Raw genomic sequence first — 27327 nt, forward strand, 5'->3', positions numbered from 1 at the left:
AGGGTGGCCCGGGCCTAGTGCCACCTTTATTCACCTTGGGGGGGGGCACTTACTCACTGGGCCTAGCGCCCCCTGACTGCGCACAGGCCGGAGGCCTGACTTCACCCACGGGCCTAGCGCCCGCCTAACTTGTTGCCGTTGGGTGACCTGGGCCTGGTGCCCAGGGTCACCTTATGTTACCCTAATTGGCCAAAATACACTAGGGCCTAATGCCCTCTAATGTCCCCACAGGCCTATTGCCTGGATTGCCGCTCGGGCCTAATGCCCGCCTATCTTGCGCCACGGGCCGGGGCGACTAAATGTGGCCGCGGGCCTAGCGCCCGGCTAACAGGGCCACGAGCCCGACAATGTGCCCACGGGCCGGGAGGGCCCGACTACGTGCCCACAGGCCGGAAGGGCCTGACTGTGCCCACGGGCCTAATGCCCGAACACCCGGTGGTCTAGGGAGGAGCGGGTACAGGGGCACCTGAGAAAGGCCTACCTGACCCGCTGGGAGAGGCACCAGGGGGGAGCTTCGTCAGCTCTCTTACTTTCCACCCCTGGTGACCTCTCCAGCGCTCTTTTTCAATCTTCGGCCGCTGGCCCGTCCTGGCCAGTGGCGCCGCCGTCGCCTCGCAGCGTCCAGCCACCGCTGGACATCTTCTTTCCCGGGCCTGGAGTCTTCCGGCCTCTTCCGCGGCCACCGGAGCTCTTCTTTCCACGGCCGTCGTCTTCTCTCCCGCGCCGACTTCCTCCTCTGGGTCCCGGCCGCTTCTTCTTCCGCGCGCTTCTGATCCTCTTCGGCTCCCGCCCGGCGTCTGACATCAGACGCCGGGGGCGGGGCCGGTGACGCGGCGAGCGCCGATTGGCTCGCCGCGCCCGCTTTTGATTGGCCGGCGCCCCGCGAGCCGTGATTGGCTCGCGGACGGCGCCGGATTCGAAAAGCCGCGGGCGGCGCTTCTGATTGGCGGCCAGAACGGCGCCAAGTTTAAAGCGCCGCCGCCGCGCCGCTACCCGCCGCCGACAGCCTGGTGCAGGGAAACATCCGATCCCTGCACCAGACACCCGCCGCCGCACACCCAGCGCTGGGGACAGACAAGCTGCCCCAGCGCTGTCCACAGCCAGGGACAGCACCTCTGATGTGCCCACAGGGCACATCTCTACAGCTATATTATTGGGGGATAGTGGCCAATAATATTGTGCCTAGGGCAGCATCAGGGCCGGATTAACAATGGGGCGGATGGAGCTGCAGCTCCAGGCCCCCCCCATTGAAAATAGGCCCACAGGACCCCAACCCGAAGGCCTATCTGTAACTCTGCCGGGTCTCCCCCGATTCCCGAAACAAATCTACCTGAAAGTCCGCCCCCAGACCCGTCTGAATCCCCGCCCCTTCGGCAGTCTGAAGTTACTGCTTACCTCAGACTCGGACTGTGCAGATGGGTGGTAAATCCCCGTGTACTCCCCTGCTCAGTAACCCCTCCCACTATCATTGGGGTGTGTGGCTAATGCAGGGTCAGCTGGTGACCGGGCAGGGAGAAGCTTTATACAGCAGTGAGCAGTCACTTCACTACTTCAGCTGCTGTGCAGTGTACATGGTGGATTGCCTGCTGTTGCAACGCTGAGGAGATTCCTGCTCAGGGCAGGAGCTCCCCAGCAGTGTCTGCTGTGCTCCGATTGGCAGAGTGACACATCACTCACAGTCAGTCAGCCAATCGGAGCACAGACACCCCCACACCATTCCCAAACAGGAGGCTTCATGGTGATGAAATTGCAGGCTGAACAGTTCAACACTACACAGAACAAATGGTAAGTGTAGTGTCAGTGTGTCACACACTATGTACTGTATGTGTGTATGGCACTGCACAGAGTAATCACTGTAATAAGCCTGGCCCCTCCCCCCCTTTTCTCCCCAAAGCCTACATTTTCCTTATATCCTTATCCCCTGGATGTAGCAGCCTCTACTGTAACCCTTTCCCTCCCAACTGCCTTTTCTACTGTATGTATTTGTGTATATATATATATATATATATATATATATATATATATATGCTATGTATATATGTATTGTATGTGTATTCATTGTACGTGTATGCTATTTATATGTAAGTTATACGGTATGTGTAAATGTATATATAAACAAGTCAGCCGGTTTATATGTTTTTATTCATTGAGCAACACGTGGGAGAGCTGTGGAAACATGGAAAACATTGGAGAGCTGTGGAATTGAGTGCCGACACACTTTCATGCATAAATATATTTAACATATGATATATAGGGTTGGGGATGCGTTGCAGGCTGCCAGGATCCCGGTGGTCAGCATACCGACCCTGGGATTATATATATATATATATATGTACTATGGTATGCCGGCGCTCGTGATCCCGGCGCCCAGCATACTGGCGCCGGGATCCCAACCGACGGTATACTGGCAGCGGGGCGAGCGCAAAAGAGCCCCTTGCGGGCTCGCTGTGCTTGCCACGCTGTGGGCACGGTGGATTTATTCTCCCTTCAGGAGTGTCGTGGACAACCTAAGTAGGAGAATAGGTATCGGGATTCCGGCGCCGGTATACTGAGTGTCGGGATCCCAACAGCCAGCATATCAAGTGCCACATATATATATATATATATATATACACACATATATACATACTATATATATGTACACTATATCTGCGTGCACACTATGGGGGTCATTCCGAGTTGTTCGCTCGCTAGCTGATTTTAGCAGCATTGCACACGCTAGGCCGCCGCCCTCTGGGAGTGAATCTTAGCATAGCAGAATAGAAAGATTAGCAGAATTGCGAATAGAAAATTCTTAGCAGTTTCTGAGTAGCTCGAGACTTAGGGTGTGTACACACGGTGAGATTCGGACTTAACCGATTCTCACTGTGCGACGGGGGGCTGGGTCGGCACTTAGCCAGTATCGCAAGCACATAATGAGTGTGCTTGTGATCCTGGTACTGTGCGATTTTGGCTAAGTGTCAATCTTGACTATCTCTTCTATAGAGATAGTCAAGATTGACTTGCCTGCACAGTCTATTTTTTCTGCCGATGCCGACCGCGCACACACCTTGACTCCTACACTGCGATCAGCTCAGCCCGTTTCGTTCCTGGTTTGACGTCACAAACCCGCCCTGCGTTCGCCCAGCCACTCCCCCGTTTCTCCAGACACTCCCGCGTTTTTCCCTGACACGCCTGCGTTTTTTAGCCAACGCCGGGAAAATGCTGAGTTACCACCCGGAAACGCCCCTTTCCTGTCAATCATTTACCGAACACCAGTGCGACTGAAAAGCGCCGCAGAAGCCACAGCAAAACAGCGAAGTTTTTAGTAAAATAACTAAGCGCATGCGCTCTGCGTACCTTGCGCATGCGCAGTAAGTGACTAATCGCAGTATAGCGAAAATCAGCAACGAGCGAACAACTCGGAATGACCCCCTATGTACAGTATATATAGTCTATTTATAGGTGTGTATACTATATGTGTGTATGTATGCTGTACTATGTATATGTATTTTTTGTATTGGTATTTATGCTATGTAAATGTAAACATGCATTCTATGTATACTTGTAGGTATGTCTATGTACACTGCATACATATGCTGGGTGTGATACATTTTACCGGCGTTTGGGATGCCGGCAGTCATAAGACTGACAGCGGTATCCCGATGGAGAAGATGCTGACAGGGGTTCGGTAACTATACTTACCTTCCCCACCAACCCCCCTAACCCTCCCTCCCCGCAGCCTAACCCTAACCCTCCCCAGTGGTGCGTAAACGTAACCCCCCTTCCCGCAGCCTGAACCTAACCCTCCCTAGTGGCTCCTAAACCCAACCCCTCCACCCATGACCTAACCCTAAGAGTCCCCAGCATACTTACGATCGGGATTCCGGTGTCAGCATTTCAAGTCATGTCAGAGTTCCGGCCACTTGTCACGATTCTGGCACCAGGATTTTTACTGGCGGCATCCCGACCACTGGCATGCTGAACGTATCCCCATATACTACTATGTATACATATGCATAATATATAGGTATATATATATATATATATATATACATATATTATATATATATATATATACATTGTATATCGGTTAGGCAATGTTCAGCACTCCAGCTGCAGTTTATAATCCCAGCATGCATTGTTATAGATTTGCTGTTAGGGCAAACTATAACTGTGGAAGGCTATGCTGAGATATTTAATTCCACAACAACTGGCGTGCTGGACATTGCCTATCCCTGCTGTATATATACTGTACATGTATACTGTGGGGTTGGGGCTGTGTGACTGGCTGCTGGGATCCTGAGCACTGGTCACATGACCGCATCCCATACTGTGTATATGCACGTATGTATACTGTATATGTACACTATGGAGGAGTTTCAAGTGTTTTGCACACCCGTTCTCCCGTCTAAAGTGATGGGAGATTGCAGGGCGCAATTAAATTGTTTTATTTTTTTATCACACTGATCTCGCCCACACAGGCCAGGTTTAGGCACATAAAACCAAAATGCTGGGTGTGACGCGAATTTGAACAATTTAGTACGCAGACCCATAAAGCTGCTTACAAAATTGTACAAGTCGGAGCTGGCATAGTACTAATTTGCGGGGATGAGAATTTCACCTGCAATTGTATTCTTCCCTTTTTGTGTAAACTATGGGAGGGATGTAATGCCATCCGAGTTCGCTGGACGTGCGAGTTGCCGGCCGAACTTGAACTATTTTTAAAGGGGCATTCATTTACAAGGCAAAGCCATGCCTTGTAAGTGATTGCCCCTTCAGAAAAACGTCAGAGTTCAGCCGGCAACTTGCACGTCCAGCGAACTCGGACTACATTACATAATTCCTCGTGTATCTATTAAAAGGGGCACCGATTATTGATATTTTTTTTAAAGGGGAACAGATTAATGATATTTTAGTAAAAGGGGGCATGGATTAATGCTAATCTAATAAAAGGGGCACAGATTATTTCAATTATAATGTGGATTGACCACACCCCTCCAATTGATGGCCACACTTACCTAAGGCTGGTTATGTCCCTACAGTGGGCCCCTGCCATTGCATTCCTCTGTGGGCCCTTGATGCCCCAGTCTGACACTGACCTCTGTGGATGACCCTGGAGCAGCCCTGGGCAACCCAATATGCCTCCTGAGAATTGAGATATCTTCCCAGGAAAGGAATTCCCGAGCTCTTGCAAAGACCACCTGCTGCTGGGAGAGTGGGTAAGAGCCCAATTATTGGAGGTGCTTCAGCCCCCCTAGTCATTTGTCCAGGGATCCTCTAACATGATGTTCTGATTTAAACCACTACACGCAGCTGGGCACATGCAGCCTATGGCACTTATCAGGGTGATCTATAGGAGCTTTGTATTGTCCCTCCATTTATTTCACCCCTATACCCTGTCCCTGCTTCCAGCTACCGTCACCCCTGCATCAAGTCCCTGCATTCCGGTACCATCACCCCTGCACCCTGTCCCTATGTCCTGATAGCCTCACACCTACACCCTTTCCCTACATCCAGGTACTGTCACCTCTACACCCTGTCCCTGCATCTAGGTACCGTCACCCCTACACACTGTTCATGCATCCAGATACCATAACTCCTACACCTTGTCCCTGTATCCCGATACCCTCACCCTTACACCCTCTCTCTGCATCCCGATAACCTCACCTCTACACCCTGTCCCTGCATCCCAGTACCCATACCCTGTTCTTGCATCCAGGTACCCTCACCCCTACACCCGGTCCCTGCATACAGGAACCATTACCCTTTCACCCTGTCCGTGCATCCAGGTACCATCATTACTACACTCTATCCTTTCATCCAGAGACCCTCACCTCTACACAGTGTCCTTTAATCCAGAGACCTGTTCACACCCATAACAACACCCAGTCTAGCAATCTCCTAGACTACCTATGCTTCAGACCTCCGTTCCTACCCTCACACTCATGTCTCCTCAGAGTCATCTCCTCTCAGTTTTACCCCACATTGCCCTGTGTCACACCCCCTGGGTGTGGTGTCCTTTGTATTTTATGGTGGTGGTTGGAGCTCTCTGTGTGGCATTTATTGCAATGTTCTTTAGTGTGTTGATGTCATTTGGATACTTTGTGTATTATATGTTAGTCACTGTGATGCTCTCTAATTTGGACACTGTAACTATCTTTTTTATGTGGCAGTCATTGCGATGCTCTCTGTATTATATGGTGTTCACTCCAATGCTCTCTGCATCATGTGGCTGCACTGCAATGCTTTCTGTATCATGTGGCGGTCGCTGCAATGTTCTCTGTATTATATGGTGGTCACTCTGATGCTATCTGTATCATATGGCGGTCATTGATGGTTCTGTTTATATGGTCACAAACTTTTTGTTGTTATAGCTTCACTTAGTAGTTGAAAGTAGGCACTAGCTATGAGCTCCATGGGAATATCGACACACACAGCACAGGCCACACCCACTAAGTAAACCACACCCACACCGGTCACATCTCCACATCACTTGTCACACCTCCTAACGAGGCACACAATAGGCCCTTCATAAATTTCAGCTCCAGGCCCATGTGGACCTTAATCTGGTACTGGGCAGCATGACCCCTAAATTCGCCTCTGGGTACATTATCCCATAAAAGAAATGAACCACATGCAGTGGTAAATCACTTGGTAGATTTGATAAGGAGTGGGTTGTCTAAGCCCCTATCATTGGCAGCAGTTTTAAAAAAGGTAATAGAAATAAATAGCATACTAGGCTTATTAAACATTATTCATATTGCCATTTTAAATCCATATATATTTTTATTTCTTACCACATGCATGTGCAATAATTACTGCTAGCATGACTAAATGTCTAAATTCTCAAAAGGATGATACATATTGATAAGTATCATAATGAGCATAATTAGCTGCAAGAAAAACAAGACCAGCTGCTATATGAATTTGTTCCCCAAGTACTTACAATTATAATTGTACAGAAAAACATTTATTGCATGATACATCATTTTCCCTCGCAAGAACTATAGAATCCTTTCAGTTAATTTGAGAAGTTTTGTTTGACCAAAAATCTAATATTGATATTTTTATTTTCATTATTATTATTAGTATTATTATTTCATATCATGTGGGGGATTCAATTGATCACTGTAAATATTACTGTGACAAAAGTGGACCTAAGTGCAATTTATTTGCCCAATGTTTTTATCGCGTAATTCAATTAATGCCCATTTTTTACTATGTAAAATTTACCTACTATTGTGCGAAAACACCGGATACGGATAAGATCCCGGATCCATGTGTTTTTGCGATTGCAGCCGCAAAAAAACCCTGCATTTATCGCAGATTTTGTTTCTCCTGCCTCTAAGTAGGAAAAACAATCCTCAATAGTGCCGGCTATCCCCGATATATGAGTATTATGTAGAGATGAGGGGGTTCCGTTCTCAGAGAACCAAACTCCCCCAAACATCCTGTTCCAAGCCTGGATCTGAGACCGGCTCGGGACTTCCCACCAGACTCGGAAACCAGAACAAGGCAAAATGTCATCATCCCGCTGTTGGATTCTCGTGGGTTTTGGATTCCATATAAACAGCCGCGCGTCGCTGCTATTTTCACTCTGGACTTGGAGAGTGAGGGAGACAGACCGCTGTCTCTCTGTAGGTGGTGGCGTCAGGTGGGGTCAGTTTGTGCTCTGTAGGGGTGCTGCTCAAGTCACTGTGGTGTACCTGTGCTGTTAGGGAGCTGTCCTGGCTGTCACTGGTGTTTCATGTGCTGTTAGGGGTGCTGCAGCTGTACATGGGTGTTGCTGTCCTAGCTGTCACTGTGTTGTACAGGGGGCAGGGGCACTGTCCTTCTGTATACTGAAAATGTTTAGGGCACACTGGTCCTGTATGCTGTGAAAATACAGGGGTGCTGGCCAGTCTTGTATGCAGTAAAAATTCAGGGGTGCTTCAGTTGTTCAAATAAAAGAAAAATGGTTCTGTATGCTGTAAAAATATAGGGGTGCTGCTGTTAAAATAATATTACCCTGGCCCTGTATGCTGTAAAAATTCAGGGGTGCTTCTGTTGTTCAAATAAAAGCACACTGGTCCTGCATGCTGTTAAAATATAGGGGTGCTGCTGTAAAATAATATTACAATTGCTATGTATGTTGTAAAAATTCAGGGGTGCAGTTGTTCAAATAAAAGCACAATAGTTCTGTATGCTGTAAAATATATGGGTGCTGCTGTTAAAATAATATTACACTGGCTCTGTGTGCTGTAAAAATTCAGAGGTGCTTCTGTTGTTCAAATAAAAGCACACTGGTCCCATATGCTGTAAGAATACAGGGGTGCTGTGAAAATAAAGGGGTACTGTTCTGTGTGCTGTAATAGTAAAGGGGTGCTGTCCTGTGAAATGGAGAACAATTTTGAAGAAAAAATAGTGTAAGATCGGGAACCACTTACAGTTCCTAGTACTAGTGTTGAAGCTGCTGCTGCCACCAGTCATGACATTGACGATGCAATTCCATCAATGACATCTGCTAAGGCAGGTGCTCAATGTTATAGAGGGCATGTAAAATCAAATCCAAGAAGCAAAAATGAATAATCAGAAAAATAATAATTATCTGACGAGAAACATAAAATTGGCAATATGCCATTCACGACACAAAGTGGCAAGGAAAGGCTAAGGTCTTGGCCTATGTTCTTGGCTGGTGGCTCAGCTTCTCATGAGGATGGAAGCCCTTCTCCCTCTAGAAAATCTTAAAAAATTAAGCTTGTTAAAGCACAGGAAAAAACAACTGTGCGTTCAGAGATATCACAAATCCTCAAGGAAAGTCTAAGTGCGTCCACGGTTGTGATGTCTAGGCCTGACCTTCCCAAGACTGTATGGACAGAGGAGGCTCCTACCACCATTTGCACCCCTCCTGCAAGTGCTGGGAAGAGCACTGCCAGTTCAGTTGCTAATATTGAGATTGAGGATGTCACTGTAGACATACACCAGGATGAGGATTATGTGGGTGTAGCTGGAGGATTCTGATGGTGATGTGGTTTGTTTGAATAAGGCACCAGTGGAGACAGTTGTTGTCCGTGGGTTGAGAAAGCCCATGGTCATGCCTGGGCAAAATACCAAAAAAGATACCTCTTTGGTGTGGAATTATTTCTCCACAAATCTGGACATGTATCAAGCCGTGTGTTGCCTTTGTCAATCAGTAATAAGTAGGGGTAAGGACGTTAACCACCTAGGAACATCCTACCTTATACGTCACCCAGCGCATTCATCAGAAGTCATTGTCAGGTTCAGAAACTTTGGGTAAGAACATAAGCAGTCCACTGACACCTAAATCCCTTCTTCCTGTTGTACCCAAGCTCCTGCAAGCCACACCACCAACGCCCTCAACGACAATTTCCTCCTCAGTCAGGAAGGTAAATAATCATGCAGGCCATGTCACTGGCATGACTGATGAGTCCTCTCCTAACCAGGATTCCTCCAGAGGATCCTTGAGTGGTACGCCTACTGCTGCTGCTGCTGCTGTTGCTGCTGGGTGTCAATCGTCATCCCAGAGGGGAAGTCGGAAGACCACTTGTACTACTTCAACTAAGCAATTGACTGTCCAACAGTCTTTTGCGAGGAAGATGAATTATGACAGCAGTCACCCTGTTGCAAAGCGGATTACTGAGGCCATAACAACTATGCTGGTGAAAGACGTACTTCCGATATCCGCCATTAGTGCAGTGGGATTTAGACAGTTGATGGACGTACTGTGTCCCCGGTACCAAATCCCGTCTAGAATCTCGTTCACTAGGCAAGCGATTCCCGGACTGTAAAGGGACATTAAGAAAAGTGTCCTCAGTGTCCTGAAAAATGTGGTTGTACCCAGTGTCCACTTAACCACAAACATGTGGACAAGTGGAGCAGGGCAAACTAAGGACTACATGACTCTGACAGCCCACTGAGTAGATGTATTGCCTCCCGCAGCAACAACAGCAGCGGCACCAGTAGCAGCATCTCACAAACGCCAACTTGTTCCTAGGCAGGCTACGCTGTGTATCACTGGTTTCTGTAAGAGGCACACCGCTGACAACCTCTTATGGAAACTCAGGGACATCATCGCACAATGGCTTACCCCACTTAGACTCTCCTGGGATTTGTGATATCGGAGAACGCCACCAATTTTGTGCGTGCATTATATCTGGGCAAATTCCAGCACGTCCCATGTTTTGCACACACAATTAATTTGGTGGTGCAGAATTTTTTGAAAAATGACAGGAGTGTACAGAAGATGCTGTCGGTGGCCTGAAAAATTGCGGGCCACTTTCGACATTCAGTGACTGCGTGCCGAAGACTGGAGCACCAGCAAACACTCCTGAACCTGCCCTGCCATCACCTGTAGCAAGAGGTGGTAATGAGGTGGAATTCAACACTCTATATGCTTCAGAGGATGGAGGAGCAGCAAAAGGCCATTCAAGCCTATACATCCACCTACGATATAGGTAAAGGAGGGGGAATGCACTTGACTCAAGTGCAGTGGAGAATGATTTCTGTGTTGTGCAAGGTTCTCCAACCCTTTGAACTTGCCTCACATGAAGTCAGTTCAGACACTGCCAGCATGAGTCAGGTCATTCCCCTCATCAGGCTTCTGCAGAAGCAGCTGGAGAAATTGATGGAGGAGCTAAGACAGAGTGATTCTGCTAAGTATGTGGGACTTGTGGATGGAGCCCTTCATTCGCTTTGCCATGATTCAAGGGTGGTCAGTCTGTTGAAATCAGAGCACTACATTTTGGCCACCGTGCTCGATCCTACATTGTATCTCTTTCTGGCAGACACAAGTCTGCTGTTACGTTCTCTGTACTTGGAACCCAGGAGATAAGGTGGCAGCAGAAGAGTTCCAAGTACAGATGCGTGAAGCTGCGACACAACTGGGGTACGCAGCAATACCTAAAGGGAAACCCTGACTCAGTTGTTTTTCCCTAGTGGTCGACTAATGCCTGCAAAACTATGGTTTCTTGGGCCCATGGCAGCTGCGTTTAAACGGGTGGATTAGGTCTGCCCAAACGACGATACCCCTCGGTCTTAGTTGGTGACAAGGCGTTAACCAAGACAGAGAGAAAACAAGGGGATAAACTAACTAAGACAGACACGACAGAGAAAGGGGAAACCACAGAAAATAACTACAATAATATAAATACTACAAATAATATAAATAAATAATATAAACAAATAAATAATTTTTTATAAATAATATAAACAAATTTATAAATAATATAAAAACTACAGTAATTTATGTGCGGCGCGGCCACCAAGAAAAACCATAACCAAAGTAACGCTGCCCAAATGCCAAATACGAATCCATCGTAGGCTTGCAGGAAGCTAACCAAGAACTGGAGCATACAGGTATAATAACAAACTTCTATCACGGCATTGGATTGCAGGGGTAGCTGGGTAATAGGGAAAGCACGCCCCAATCAGGATGGCTGGAAAGCAGGCACAAGGTAATGGCCAAAATACTAGCAGGTGAGGTTACACAGACAAGAGCCAGACTGCAGTATACAGACTCACCACATAATAACCAAATATCTGACAGGTGAGGCTTAACACATAGAAAACAGGCTGCAGTTACACAGACTCACCACCGGCGGCCAACAAGAGTCTTCTAAACAAGTACAAGAGAAATTCTGGCATGCAAACAGAACTACAGTATAACATAAAATTCATGAACAGAAAGCAAATAGGAATGCACCAATGCTTGTGGTTCATAACAGTACCTCCTCCTTAAGGGTGGACTCCGAACACCCCATAAAAGCCAAGGGGAAAGGAAACAGAAGTATAACATAAAATACATAACCGAAATGCAAAACAGGAATGAGCCACTGCCGTGGCTCATAACAGTACCCCACCCCCCTTGAGAAGGGGTCAAAGGACCCCCAAAATTCAGGTTTTCCAAAACAAGGGATACATAAAAAAACCTGACACACTGGTATAAACAGACAATGGCAAGAAAACAGAAACAAGCTGTGGCAACAGCTTGTAACGGTGGCCAATGGACACAAGACAATAATTTATTTTATTATTTTAACAACAAGGCAAGAGTCAGCAATTATTTATTTTTCTTCTTTTTTTTTTGCATGGTTCTTGAGGTCTGACCAAGGTAATTCCCCAAACATTGTCTGAACTGATGGTACCTTCCAGCAAAGCTGGGTTCAATCCCGAGATTGGTTTTTTAACCTTGGGGGCTGAAAATTCAGAAGAAGTACTGCTAGAAGAAGATGGAAAAGCACATTCCGCAGTCAAAACAATATGCTGAGATTTTTGTGCCAAATTTATAGTGTTCGGTGGACTCTCAGCAGATAAGACGGGTGACTTAGGGGAACCTGAACCAATTTCTTTGGAACCATATTTCTTAATAACTGCATCACTGAATGCCCGGGCATCCTGAAGAATGGGATCTTCAGTTTTAATTAAGTTGGACGCCCATTCAAAGGCTCCCCTCTAAAGGAATATATCAGATAGAGTGCAAAGTTCTCTGAAGTGATGCCCAAAAAGGGTCTAGACAGCATAATGGTGAAGTAGTGTTTGGTGAGCGCAAGAAATTGTACTAAGTCCCCATCAAAGACTATAAATGTTGAGATATCAAAAGAGTCAGGATCCGCTTCATTTCCATCTGACTGCATTGCTGGGACCAGGTCACTACCGACCTTACTCGAGGCTGTGGCCTTTGGGACCCCCTCTGGGGCAGTGACCACCGGGACCCCCTCTGGGGCAGTGGCCTTCGGGACCCCCTCAGGGATCAGCACCTCGGACTCTCTCGCTGGGACCGGACCATTGGACTCTCTCACAGAGACCGGAACATCGGACTCCCTCTCACAGGGACTGGACCATCAGACTCCCTCTCTGGGACCGGACCATCGGACTCCCTCTCTGGGACCGGACCATCGGACTACCTCTCTGGGACCGGACCATCGGACTCCCTCTCTGGGACCGGACCATCGGACTCCCTCTCTGGGATGGGACCATCAGACACCCTCTCTAGGACGGGACCATCGGACACCCTCTCTGGGTCAAAAATGATTGAGACTTCTCCCGGGGTTATGGCCTCCGGGACTTTTGCTGAAGCTATGACTTTCAGAACCTCCACTAAAGCTATGTCTCTTAAGTCCTTTCCTGGGGAAGTGACCTCTAGAACCCCTCCTGGGGTTGTGCCTCTCGAGACCCCACCTGGGGATATTGCTTCAAAGATCCCTTCTGAGGCTATGGCTTTAGATACCCTTTCTGGGGTTGTGCCTTTCAAGTCCCTACCTGGGGTAACAGCTTCTGAGACCCCTTCTGGGATTGACACCAGAACCATTATATCCGATGCCCCTCTTGGACCCTGAGCATCGGGCACCACTCCAGGACCCTGAGCATCGGGCACCGCTCCAGGACCTTGAGCATCGGGCACCACTCCAGGACCCTGAGCATCGGGCACTGCTCCAGTACCCTGAGCATCGGGCACTGCTCCAGGACCCTGAGCATCAGGCACCCCTCCAGGACTCTGAGCATCAGGCACCACTCCAGGACCCTGAGCATCAGGCACCCATCCTAGGCCCTGAGCATCGGGCACCCATCCTAGGCCCTGGGCATTGGGCACCGCTTCAGGACTCTGAGATTCCACTACTGGGGTTTGCAACTCTGATTCATCAGGAAAGTCAAGAGATGAGATAAACATTCTCCTTTGATTCCTGAATCTATAGTGGGGCTCCCTAGACCAAGGACCCCAATTATAGGACAGAGTGCTCTTTAGTGTGGGTTTCGTGACAAGTACCTCTGCCACAGTAGAAATAGGAGTAGGTCTTGAATCCTGACTCAACTTGGCCAGAGGGCAGGACTTGTCACCACATTTTGGCTTGCAGAACTCACAGGTCTGCAGATAGTGGCCTAAACCCCCACAATATAGGCACAAATTCAAGTTTCTGCGACGCTGATGATCCTTCTCTGAGAGCCTGGGCTGCAGGAAACTTTTAAACCTTTTCTCTCCAACCAAATCTGAGGATTCTCTTGTCACAATATTGTGAGCAAGAGTCTCTTTAGAGATAGATGAACTCTCAACAAATTCAGGCAGGATAAGAAAAATTTTGGTCAGAAGGTTTTGCAGTTGCTTTAAGGATTGCTGCAAAACTTCCAGCTGCTCAGGTTTCAATGCACTGAAAGCAGAGTTCAGGGCTGAGAGAGATGCCTGCAGGGCTTGCATAGTTGTCACAGGAGGATTTCAGGCTAGACAGACAAGACTGGACTAGACAAGACTGGACTGGATTCTGAACTGGACAAGACAAGACTGGACTGGATTCTGAACTGGACAAGACAAGACTAGACTGGATTGGATTCTGAACTGGACAAGACAAGACTGGACTGGATTCTGAACTTGACAAGACAAGACTGGATTGGATTCTGGACTGGACAAGACAAGACTGGACTGGATTCTGGACTGGACAAGACAAAACTGGATTCTGGACTCGAATGGATTCTGGATTCTGGACTGGATTCTGGACTGGACTGGATTCTAGACTGGACTGAACCGAACATTGGACTGGAACAAACCGAACACTGGACTGGACTGAACCGAACACTGGACTGATCCAAAAAGAAAAAACTACTCCATTTAGCTTTGTTTCTTTTTTTTTGTATGGCTGGTGATACTGCTATGTTCTCTGCACTTGGAACCCAGGAGATAGGGTGGCAGCAGAAGAGTTCAAAGTATAGATGCATAAAGCTGTGACAGAACTGGGGTATGCAGCAATACCTAACGGGAAACCCTGACTCCATTGTTCTTCCCTAGTGGTCGACTAACGCCTGCGAGACTATGGTTTCTTGGGCCCACGGCAGCCGCGTTTGAACAGGCGGATTAGGTCTGCCCGAACTGCGATGCCCCCCGGTCTTAGTTGGTGACAAGGCATTAACCGAGACAGAGAGAGAACAATGGGAAAAACTAACTGAGACAGACACAACAGAGAAAGGGGAAACCACAGAAAATAATAAACTAATTTATGTGTGGCGTGGCCGCCAAGAAAAACCATAACCAAAATAACGCTGCCCAAATGCCAAATACGAATCGATCGTAGTTCAGCAAGGACAACCATGCGGAAGCCTCCGCCAAAATGACTCAACCAAAAACAAATAACGAGAGCACGGCTTCAGCCGTAAGGTGCGGCAGAGCCACTACTCACGACACCATGGAAGGTGTGCGCAAGAAATGACCGGAACCCAGAGGCTTCAGACACGACCACTCCACTGGAAGACAAACTCGGAGGACAGTAGGAAACGATCCCTCAGACTGTACTCTGGAAACTGGACACAGGACACTGGAATACTCAAGCTGGATGCAGGAAGACAGGCTCCACTGGAAGCTGCTGACAAGGATCAGGAACAAGCTTGCAGGAAGCTAACAAAGAACTGGAACATACAGGTATAATAACAAACTATCTATCGCCAGCACTGGACTGCAGGGTTAGCTGGGTAAGAAGGAAAGCATGCCCAATTCAGGATGGCTGGAAGCCAGGCACAAGGTAATGGCCAAAATACTAGTAGGTGAGGTTACACAGACAAGAGCCAGACTGCAGTATACAGACTCACCACATAATTGGGGTGATTCCAAGTTGATCGCAGCAGGATTTTTTTTTAACAATTGGGAAAAACCATGTGCACTGCAGGGGAGGCAGATAGAACATGTGCAGAGAGAGTTAGATTTGGGTGGGGTGTGTTCAATCTGCAATCTAATTTGCAGTGTAAAAATAAAGCAGCCAGTATTTACCCTGCACAGAAACAAAATAACCCACCCAAATCTAACTCTCTCTGCACATGTTATATCTGCCTCCCCTTCAGTGCACATGGTTTTGCCCAATCGCTAAAAAAATTCCTGCTGCGATCAACTTGGAATTACCCCCAATGACCAAATATCTGACCGGTGAGGCTTAACACATAGAAAACAGGCTGCAGTTACACAGACTCACCACCGGCAGCCAACAAGAGTCTTATAAACAAGTACAAGAGAAATCCTGGCATGCAAACAGAACTACAGATGTATCCTCATTTATCTTGACGGTTAATAGGATTAACTGTGACTGGCCAGTCAGACTTAATCCCCTGCTTTAATGACTTAATCACCTGCTGTATTGTTCTCTGTATTTTATTGCAGTTGAGAACAATAGCTGAAGGGTTTATGCTAATAAATCATGTTGTGACTAGGCATAGAAAACTACTCAAGATAACGGTGGATACATCTGTATAACAGAAAATTCATGAACAGAAAGCAAACAGTAATGAACCACTGCTTGTGGTTCATAACATCTGCAGAGGTTCAAAGACCTGCTGGTGAGAAAATGATCAACTCAAGCGGAACGTGACCCATCAACAGCTCCTCCTTCATTTTCTCCCGCAACTGTGGCTGCGAGGAAAAGGATAAAATTTCTGAGCCCACCCACTGGCGGTGATGAACGGCAGTCAGAAGCAAGTGTTGACATCTGGTCTGGACTGAAGGTGCTGCCAACAATTACTGACATATCTACTGTCACTGCATATGATGCTGTCACCATTGAAAGAATGGTGGAGGATTATATGGGTAACAGCATCCAAGTAGGCATGTCAGACAGTCCGTATGTATACTGGCAGGACAAAAGAAGCAATTTGGAGGCCCTTGCACAAACTGGCTTTATTTTACGTAAGTTGCCCCCCCTCCAGTGTGTACTCCAAAAGAGTGTTTAGTGCAGCCGGTCACCTTATCAGCGATTGGCGTAGGAGGTTACTTCCACAAAATGTGGAGAAGATGATGTTCATCAAAATGAATTATAATTTCCTCCAGGAAGACATTTACCAGCAATTGCCTCCAGAAAGTACACAGGGACCTGTGATGGTGGATTCCAGTGGAGACGAATTAATACTTTGTGAGGAGGAGGATGTACACACTGAAAGGGGTGGAGAATCGGAGGATGAGGATGACATCTTGCCTCTGTAGAGCCAATTTGTGCAAGGAGAGATTAATTGCTTCTTTTTTGGTGGGGGAATTAATTGCTTCTCTTTTTGTGGTGCCCAAACAAACCAATTATTTCAGCCACAGTCGTGTGGCAGACTCTGTTGCTAAAATGATTGGTTTGTCAAAGTGTGCATGTCCTGTTTATACAACATAAGGGTAGGTGGGAGGGCCCAAGGACAATTCCATCTTGCACCTCTTTTTTCTTTGCATTATGTGCTCTTTAGGGCCTAGTTTTTAAAACTACCATCCTGTCTGCCACTGCAGTGCAACTCCTAGATGGGCCAGGTGTTTGTGCCGCCCACATGTGTTGCTTAGCTTAGTCATCCAGCAACCTTGGTACACCTCTTTTTTTTATTTGCATTATGTGCTTTTTGGGGCCTAGTTTTTAAAACTGCCATCCTGTCTGCCACTGTAGTGCCACTCCTAGATTGGCCAGGTGTTTGTGCCACCCACTTGTGTTGCTTTGCTTAGTCATCCAGCTACCTTGTTGCACCTCTTTTTTTCTTTGCATTTTGTGCTCTTTGGGGCCTAGTTTTTAAAACTGCCATCCTGTCTGTAACTGCAATGCCACTCATAGATGGGCCAGGTGTTTGTACCGTCCACTTCTGTCGCTTAGCTTAGTCATACAGTGACTTTAGTGCAACCTTTTGGCCTAAAAACAATATTGTGAGGTGTTCAGAATAGACTGGAAATGAGTGGGAATGAATGTTATTGAGGTAAATAATACCATAGGATCAAAATTACCCCCAAATTCATACGATTTTAGCTGTTTTTATAAAAAATAATCCAGATCCAAAACCAAAACCCGCAAAGGGTGATATTGGCAAAATCAATCCAGATCCAAAACACGAGCGGGAATCCAGATCCAAAACCAAAACACAAAAAATGTCCGCCGCACATCTCTAGTATTATGCATATGTAAGGACACTCACGTAGCTTTTGCAGCTTTAGAGAAAGGTATGTTCTTGTATGCAAATATATGGCACAAAAGTTGTTGCAAACTTGATGACCTTATTAAATCTAGTGTAGGATGACTACTCTATATACAATATGTGCATTTGTAAAACTGGTTTAAAAAATTACAGAAACTAAAAAGTTTGTACTAAAAAAAGAAATTAAACACCAGTAAAAACAACGTTCATCAAGCAACTTAACTAAACATGGCACATATTTCTCATTATTCTTTGTAAGAATACCTGGACAGCCACAAAATATATAATCAGTTAATATATTCCATCAATAAACACTGTAAAACCCCCTGTTACTGTCTTGTAATGGCAGCAGCCATTCTCTGACTGTTGCCTTGAACTTAGCTGTTAATACACGTAAACTAATGCAGGGCCGTAACTAGGTGTGTGCGAGAGGGGCCTCGCACACAGCCCTGGGGAGCGCACAGTCACTGTCCTGATTTAACACTGTACGGAGCATCAGAGCTCCGTACAGCACCATTGCCCAGCCGTACCCCGCCCCAGCACAGCAAGCCGCCTCAGCTCCACTGTACGGAGCATCAGAGCGGGGAGGCAGCTGTGTAACCCAGCGCAGAGTAGAGGCCGGCAGTGACCTGCACAGCACTCACTTCCGCAGCGCAATTATACAGCAGCGGCGCCGGTGACAGCATCACCACTCAGTGGTTGATGCTTCTGCTCCTCTCACGGGCGGCAGGGGCTGCCAGTATATTCCCCACTGCGCTGATTGCTTGTCCGTTGTCCGGGCAGGGCCACCCTCCTCCCCCCCCCCTCCCCCCCCCCTCCCCCCATGTCTGATACATATCTGCCGCCTGCGCAGAAGATCATTGCAGGGGAATGCCAGCGGTGCAGCTTGTCAGCTGACAGCTGTGCACGGATCAGCCCCTCCTCTTCCTGCTCTTCGGTCTCTGCAAGTGCTGCTCACCCCTCTCAGAGCACTCTGACTGTCCCGGCACCCTGCTTTTTATAACTCAGATAGTACTATGGGGACACTGTCACGTGTGTGTACTGGGGGGGTGATATGGGGGAGGGTGTCTGTGTATACTGGGGGGATGTGATGGAGGAGGTTTGTCACGTGTGTACTGGGGGGGTGATATGGGGGAGGGTGTCTGTGTATACTGGGGGGATGTGATGGAGGAGGTTTGTCACATGTGTGTACTGGGGGGGTGATATGGGGGAGGGTGTCTGTGTATACTGGGGGATGTGATGGAGGAGGTTTGTCACATGTGTGTACTGGGGGGGGGTGATATGGGGGAGGGTGTCTGTGTATACTGGGGGGATGTGATGGAGGAGGTTTGTCACGTGTGTGTACTGGGGGGGTGATATGGGGGAGGGTGTCTGTGTATACTGGGGGGATGTGATGGAGGAGGTTTGTCACATGTGTGTACTGGGGGGGTGATATGGGGGAGGGTGTCTGTGTATACTGGGGGGATGTGATGGAGGAGGTTTGTCACGTGTGTGTACTGGGGGGATGTGATGGAGGAGGTTTGTCACGTGTGTGTACTGGGGGGGTGATATGGGGGAGGGTGTCTGTGTATACTGGGGGGATGTGATGGAGGAGGTTTGTCACATGTGTGTACTGGGGGGGTGATATGGGGGAGGGTGTCTGTGTATACTGGGGGGATGTGATGGAGGAGGTTTGTCACGTGTTTGTATTGGGGGAATATGGGGGAGGGGATCTGTTTATACTGGAGGGATGTGATGGAGGGGGGTATGGGGGAGGAGGTTTATGTTTACTGGGGTGTAATATGAGGAAAGGGGGCTGTCATGTCTGTACTGAGGCTAAATATAGGGGAGGGGGTCTGTGTATGGAGGTATAATTTGGGGAGGAAGGCTGTCACTTCTTGTTTTGTTTAATATTTTCCATTGTTTATTTTATCTTTTATTTTTTATTTGTATTTTGATATTTTTACTTTTTGATACAGTGCGGGGTAATGTGAATAAGGAGTGATATGGGGCGGTGTAATGTATATAGGCAGCGATACAGTGTGATGTAGTGTGTATAAGGAGTGATACGGTATGGTGTAATATGTATGAGGGGGAGGAGTCGGTATTAATTCTTAAACCGCCCCCCCTAAAAGAAAAGTCTAGATCCGCCCCTGCCAGTGTCACAGAGGACAGCAGGGAGAGATGGTGTCTGTCTGTCTGTGTCTCTCTCTCTCTCTCTCTCTCTCTCTCTCAACGCTGTCTGCCGTAATGTGTAAAAGGGGGACTGGCTGCCGTAATGTGTAAAAGGGGACGCTGTCTGCCATAATGTGTTAAAAGGGGGACGCTGTCTGCCGTAATGTGAAGAAGGGGACACTGCTTGCCGTAATGTGTAAGAAGGGGGACGCCATCTGCCGTAATGTGTAAAAAGGAGGAAGCCGTCTGCCGTAACGTGTAAAAGGGGGACGCTGTCTGTCGTAATGTGTAAAAAGGGGATGCTGTCTGCCGTAATGTGTAAAAAGGGGGACGCTGTCTGCCGTAATGTGTAAAAAGGGACGCTGTCTGCCGTAATATGTAAAAAGGGACGCTGTCTGCCGTAATGTGTAAAAAGGGGACTCTGTCTGCCGTAATGTGTAAAAAGGGGTACGCTGTCTGCCGTAATGTGTAAAAAGGGGGACTATCTGCCGTAATGTGTAAAAGGGGCTCTACCTGGTGTAGTGGCGGTACTGTGCGGTATAATTTGAATAATGGAGACTACTGTGCACCGTAGTATGAATTGGAATTATTTTGTGGCCACACCCTTTCCCCATGAAGCCACGCCCCTAATTTTTTGCACGCGCCTACGGCGCGCACTGCCCATATTTTACATAAGGATGGGGGGCGCCAATGCCATTTCTTGCACACAGCGCTAAAATACCTAGTTACGACACTGAACTAATGTACTGTATAAATCAGAACTGACAACCATATTTCAATTTAATTTTTATATAAAAGAAATCCTCCAAATACTTAATTTGGCAGATAAAGAGGGTTGACTGGTGTTAACTAAATAATGAAACAATTCATGTATAGCTAATAATTTAAAGCATTTAATTTTCTTCTTCAGGGTTCATAGTCTCCACAGGGAAGACATTGGGGTGTAGGTGGTTGGGTAGGACCTGGCACCAAACAGTTAAGCTTTTGAGCTCACAGGATGCTCCGGTCCTTACACCCTACATCTCGCCTCCAGCTCTGGCTATCCAGTTACGTTTTGGTACCGACAAAAGCGGGATGCACCATTTAACAGTGGGGCTGCTTCTATGCAGCCCCAAGCTTTATTTTATTTTAATTTTACTACTTTAGCGCAAGCAGCGCTAGGCAGTCCTAAGTGTGCCAGTGCTGCTGCTACTCCAACAACAGTGAGTAGACTGGTGATTCCATGAAGCTCTGCTAGATGGCTCCCTGGGGACCCCAGACTGCAGTTCGAGAACGGGGGGTAAGGCGGTTCCCCGCTTTCGGGGACTCACGTTCTTTTTGTGCAGTCTCATTGATGTGGACTCCAGTTTGTCTGGGACCCCACTAGTCCAGCAGGGAAACAATTTACTGGGGCTGGGTTTTTGGGGGCCAGTGGCCTCTGTAGGTTAACATCAGCATAGGGGAGGTCAGCTCTCCCCCAGAAGCTCTTCCCCCAGCTCAGGGCGCGATTCCACAGCAGCTTCCCACCTCTGAGCTGCTCCTCTTTCACCCTCCTCCCCCTTGGAGACGCTGAGCGGCCATTTTATTAATCAAAGCTGATGCTGCAGGTCTTCAGGAATGTCCCCATATACCTCTCCTAAGTGCCAGGTTATATAGCACTATATCCTACCAGCCGCTGCGGTGGCAGGACCGAACGGGGGGCGAGCCGCAGCAGCTGCGTGACATCACACGCAGCCGCTGCAGGCCGGGGAGCGATGAGTAGCTCCCGGCCAAGCACGCTAAAGCTGCGCTGGCCGGGAGCTACTCTTGAAGTGCAAAGGCATCGCCGCTGTGAGATGCCTTTGCACTTCTGCGGGGGCAGGGGGGGGGCGGCACTGACATGTGGGGCGGGATAGCCCTGTGCTGGGCATCCCCCCGCATGTCAGTGTGAATGATCGTAGCTGTGCTAAATTTAGCACAGCTACGATCATCTCGGAATGACCCCCATAGCCTGAATCTTACCGTGTGTATGGGCCATAAGAGTTAAGATAATGCAAATATTTAACCTGCCATATCAATTGTACATTATAAGACATTATACAGGAAAAGATGTTGTGTCATTCTCCACTGCACACCCCCCAATCTACACTAATATAGGCATTTTGTACTAGCCGAATAAGGGGAATCTAGCCATTTAGCCCAGATAGCCAAGTACTTTTTCTCTGCCTTTCTAGCTAGATACACAAATCTCTCATGGGAGACAGTCAACATTGACATGTTTGTGTATCTCTGGACGATCCTAAATTGGACATATTGGTGGTCATTCCGAGTTGATCGCTAGCTGCATTTGTTCGCAGCGCAGCGATCAGGCTAAAAAACGGCTGTTCTGCGCATGCGTATGCGGCACAATTCGCATGCGCGTCGTATGAGCGCATCGAACGATGTAGTTTTGCACAGGGTCTAGCGAAGCATTTCAGTCGCACTGGTGGCCGCAGAGTGATTGACATGAAGTGGGTGTTTCTGGGTGTCAACTGACCGTTTTCAGGGAGTGTTCCGAAAAACGCAGGCGTGCCAGGGAAAACGCAGGCGTGGCCGGGCGAACGCTGGGCGGGTTTGTGATGTCAAAACAGGAACTGAACAGTCTGAAGTGATCGCAAGCGCTGAGTAAGTTTTGAGCTACTCTGAAACTGCACAAAAAAACTTTGTAGCCGCTCTGCAATCCATTCGCTCACACTTCTGCTACGCTGAAATACACTCCCAGTGGGCAGCGGCATAGCGTTTGCACAGCTGCTAAAAACTGCTAGCGAGCGATCAACTCGGAATGACCACCATTATGCACTTTTCTCCACGAGAGTCCCGTGCATGACATAGAGTTTTTATTAACTGCAAAAGAACTGCTTACTATAGTGAATTTTTTTCAGGTGTGTGAATTTTTTTCAGGTGTGTGTTTTCTACCAATGAAGTACTGTATTTAAGACAACAGAAAACCAAAAATATTTGTGGTATAGAATCAGTTCACATACTTGAATGTACAGTATATAAATGTCCCGTGTGTCACACATGGAATAACCCAGGTGCAGAATGCAAATCACACTGCTACCAAGAAAGTCCTGGACAGACAAAGTGAGTGTTCCTTCGTCCCCTGTGTCATGTACTCTTTGGTTGAGCTGTCACTTTGGCAAGTAAGATATTCATGTGGGAATCTTACCTGTGGAAAATATTTGAAGGCCCCCATCCCCATACCTCCCAACTGTCCCGATTTTTGTGGGACAGTCCCGTTTTTTGGGACTGTCCTGCTGTCCCACCCACGGGCCGCAGTGTCCTGCGGCGGGGGAAGGGGGGGGAGTTGGGAGGCTACTGTCACTGCTGCTCTGCTTAGCATGCGCACAGCATCTATTCAATGGAGACAGAGGGAGAGAGGGCATGCCAGCAGCTCATAGAGCGCTGGGCATGCCCCCTCATTGACAACAACGGGGTACCTGGCTATTCATCGCAGTGCTGTCATGAAGCCACGCCCCTTTCCATAAACCACACCCCCTTTTTGGCCAGGTGCGCACAGGTGTCCCTCTTCCTATATTTCAAATGTTGGGAGGTATGCCATTCCTGGCCAAAGCTAGGCACTTGCAGCCACATGCAGATGTTACATGCAGCCACTCTGATTAAAAAATGGTGGCCGACTGCCTGTCACGCTGCCAGGGATCAACCTTAGTTCCAATGTGTCCGCAATTTAATTGCGGTCGCATCGGGAGGCGTGCTCACACATTCTGGGCGGCCTTGCCCTGTGCTGGCTGGCCAGCCCCCAGCATGTGAGGAGACAGACGTAGATCTGGCTGCGTATGCGTCAATCTCTGAATAAGCTCCTGTATCTCTTATTGGATACACACACTTCATCTTGCACTTGACAGGCAGCATTCCTGCAACATGAGGCTATACCTTTCTACTTTACTTGTAGCTCCACATGACTTCTGCAAAGTGGTCTTTGTGCAAATCACCACAGGACTCTGCAGAGCTGCAGAAGTGTGACTTTACTAGATGCAGTCATGTTGAACAATGGATGCAGAGGCACTTCCTGAAGAACAAGTGGATGGCAGTGATGCAACATATGCCATTCACATTTAAGCAACACAGCAACCATTTACATCCCTTTTTTCAAACATAAAGAATACAAAGGTGTGTGGGTGCAAGAAAATGGTGCTTCTTTAGGTGTCTCATTGTCCATTATGATAGGTGTCCTGACACCCTCAGTTAGTGTCATTTAAGGTTTTGACTCATAAATCCTAGGAGGTGGTGCCTGTTGCGCTCATACAATGCACAGTTAGATTGAACCACATAACTGGCAGGCCTGCTGGAAGATCCCTGGACAGTCCCAATTCTGTCTGGATGCGGATGGTCTTTCCAGGGGACAACTGTCTTAAGCGATGAAATGTTTTATCAGGAGTGGCTTTGAGCCACAACCTGGAGTTCTGCAGAGCATCTTGCCGCTTGTTCTCAACTTGTGGTCCAAGTTTGAACGAAAATAATGGTGTGGGCCAAAACAGGGCATTCTTAGCTCGCTGTATTATGACCTTACACCTGGTGTGCTCCTGGTGGGCCTGCTGAGCAAAGAAGCCTTGAAGGGCATATGGTATCACAAAACACTTACCACACAGGAGGATGACATCTGATAGTGTCAATTCATTGTGAAAGACAAATAAAGACTTGAGGTCATGATACTGTATATTTCCCTAGTGGAAGAAGGCCAACCATTCAGTACAATACACGACAACCATTGGCAGAGGTCAGCACTGAGTGTGGTCTCACATAGCACCTCAATTTGCCTGGAAATGTTGAATTTGTGTGGAGGCAGTATGCAGGGGTTTCCGGAGAATGGTGAGTAAGAGTTGATGTTCTGTTTGAACCAGCATTGGACACCCATAGATACACTCTGACAAACAAAATGAAAGCTAACAGTTCCTTTTCATTTTGAGAGTAAGGCAACTCAATCTCAGCAAGGGCCCAGGAAGCAAAACAGATGTACAGTATTTGTTATGCCTCAGGCAGATGGCACCAAGACCATGCTAGGAAGCAATGGCAGAGAGCATAACATAAACATGCACATCAAAAAATGGGAGCACCGGGCTGGAAGTGAGCATAGTCTTGAGGAAAAAATAAGAATTTACTTACCGATAATTCTATTTCTCATAGTCCGTAGTGGATGCTGGGGACTCCGTAAGGACCATGGGGAATAGCGGCTCCGCAGGAGACTGGGCACATCTAAAGAAAGCTTTAGGACTATCTGGTGTGCACTGGCTCCTCCCCCTATGACCCTCCTCCAAGCCTCAGTTAGGATACTGTGCCCGGACGAGCGTACACAATAAGGAAGGATTTTGAATCCCGGGTAAGACTCATACCAGCCACACCAATCACACCGTATAACCTGTGATCTGAACCCAGTTAACAGCATGATAACAGAGGAGCCTCTGAAAGATGGCTCACAACAATAATAACCCGATTTTTGTAACAATAACTATGTACAAGTATTGCAGACAATCCGCACTTGGGATGGGCGCCCAGCATCCACTACGGACTATGAGAAATAGAATTATCGGTAAGTAAATTCTTATTTTCTCTAACGTCCTAAGTGGATGCTGGGGACTCCGTAAGGACCATGGGGATTATACCAAAGCTCCCAAACGGGCGGGAGAGTGCGGATGACTCTGCAGCACCAAATGAGAGAACTCCAGGTCCTCCTCAGCCAGGATATCAATTTTGTAGAATTTTACAAACGTATTTGCTCCTGACCAAGTAGCTGCTCGGCAAAGTTGTAAAGCCGAGACCCCTCGGGCAGCCGCCCAAGATGAGCCCACCTTCCTTGTGGAGTGGGCATTTACAGATTTTTGGCTGTGGCAGGCCTGCCACAGAATGTGGAAGCTGAATTGTACTACAAATCCAACGAGCAATAGTCTGCTTAGAAGCAGGAGCACCCAGCTTGTTGGGTGCACACAGGATAAACAGCGAGTCAGATTTCCTGACTCCAGCCGTCCTGGAAACATATATTTTCAGGGCCCTGACAACGTCTAGCAACTTGGAGGCCTCCAAGTCCCTAGTAGCCGCAGGCACCACCAATAGGTTGGTTCAGGTGAGACGCTGAAACCACCTTGGGGAGAAACTGAGGACGAGTCCTCAATTCCGCCCTGTCCGAATGGAAAATCAGATAAGGGCTTTTTCAGGATAAAGCCGCCAATTCTGACACGCGCCTGGCCCAGGCCAGGGCCAACAGCATGACCACTTTCCATGTGAGATATTTTAACTCCACAGATTTAAGTGGTTCAAACCAATGTGACTTTTGGAACCCAAAACTACATTGAGATCCCAAAGTGCCACTGGAGGCACAAAAGGAGGCTGTATATGCAGTACCCCTTTTACAAACGTCTGAACTTCAGGGACTGAAGCTAGTTCTTTTTGGAAGAAAATTGACAGGGCCGAAATTTGAACCTTAATGGACCCCAATTTCAGGCCCATAGACACTCCTGTTTGCAGGAAATGTAGGAATCGACCCAGTTGAATTTCCTCCGTCGGGCCTTAATGGCCTCGCACCACGCAACATATTTTCGCCAATTGCGGTGATAATGTTTTTGCGGTTACATCCTTCCTGGCTTTGATCAGGATAGGGATGACTTCATCCGGAATGCCTTTTTTCCTTCAGGATCCGGCGTTCAACCGCCATGCCGTCAAACGCAGCCGCGGTAAGTCTTGGAACAGACAGGGTCCTTGCTGGAGCAGGTCCCTTCTTAGAGGTAGAGGCCACGGATCCTCCGTGAGCATCTCTTGAAGTTCCGGTTACCAAGTCCTTCTTGGCCAATCCGGAACCACGAATATAGTGCTTACTCCTCTCCATCTTATCAATCTCAGTACCTTGGGTATGAGAGGCAGAGGAGGGAACACATACCCTGACTGGTACACCCACGGTGTTACCAGAGCGTCTACAGCTTATTGCCTGAGGGTCCCTGGACCTGGCGCAATACCTGTCGAGTTTTTAATCATGTGGAAGACTTCTGGGTGAAGTCCCCACTCTCCCGGGTGGAGGTCGTGCTGAGGAAGTCTGCTTCCCAGTTGTCCACTCCCGGAATGAATACTGCTGACAGTGCTATCACATGATTTTCCGCCCAGCGAAGAATCCTTGCAGCTTCTGCCATTGCCCTCCTGCTTCTTGTGCCACCCTGTATGTTTACGTGGGTGACTGCCGTGATGTTGTCCGACTGGATCAACACCGGCTGACCTTGAAGCAGAGGTCTTGCTAAGCTTAGAGCATTGTAAATGTCCCTTAGCTTCAGGATATTTATGTGAAGTGATGTCTCC

General features: G+C 47.9%; 1 long non-coding RNA gene across 1 annotated transcript in view; it reads left to right on the plus strand.

Moving 5' to 3' along the window:
* The first annotated feature begins 1358 nt into the window (after positions 1–1358).
* The window catches only part of LOC134928180 (uncharacterized), a 61449-nt gene continuing 35480 nt past the window's right edge, over positions 1359–27327 (plus strand). The window contains exon 1 of the long non-coding RNA XR_010177846.1: positions 1359–1785. This is a non-coding gene — a long non-coding RNA (uncharacterized LOC134928180). The remainder of the gene's footprint in view (positions 1786–27327) is intronic.

This window comes from Pseudophryne corroboree, chromosome 5, assembly GCF_028390025.1.
Source record: "Pseudophryne corroboree isolate aPseCor3 chromosome 5, aPseCor3.hap2, whole genome shotgun sequence".
NCBI lineage: Eukaryota > Metazoa > Chordata > Amphibia > Anura > Myobatrachidae > Pseudophryne > Pseudophryne corroboree.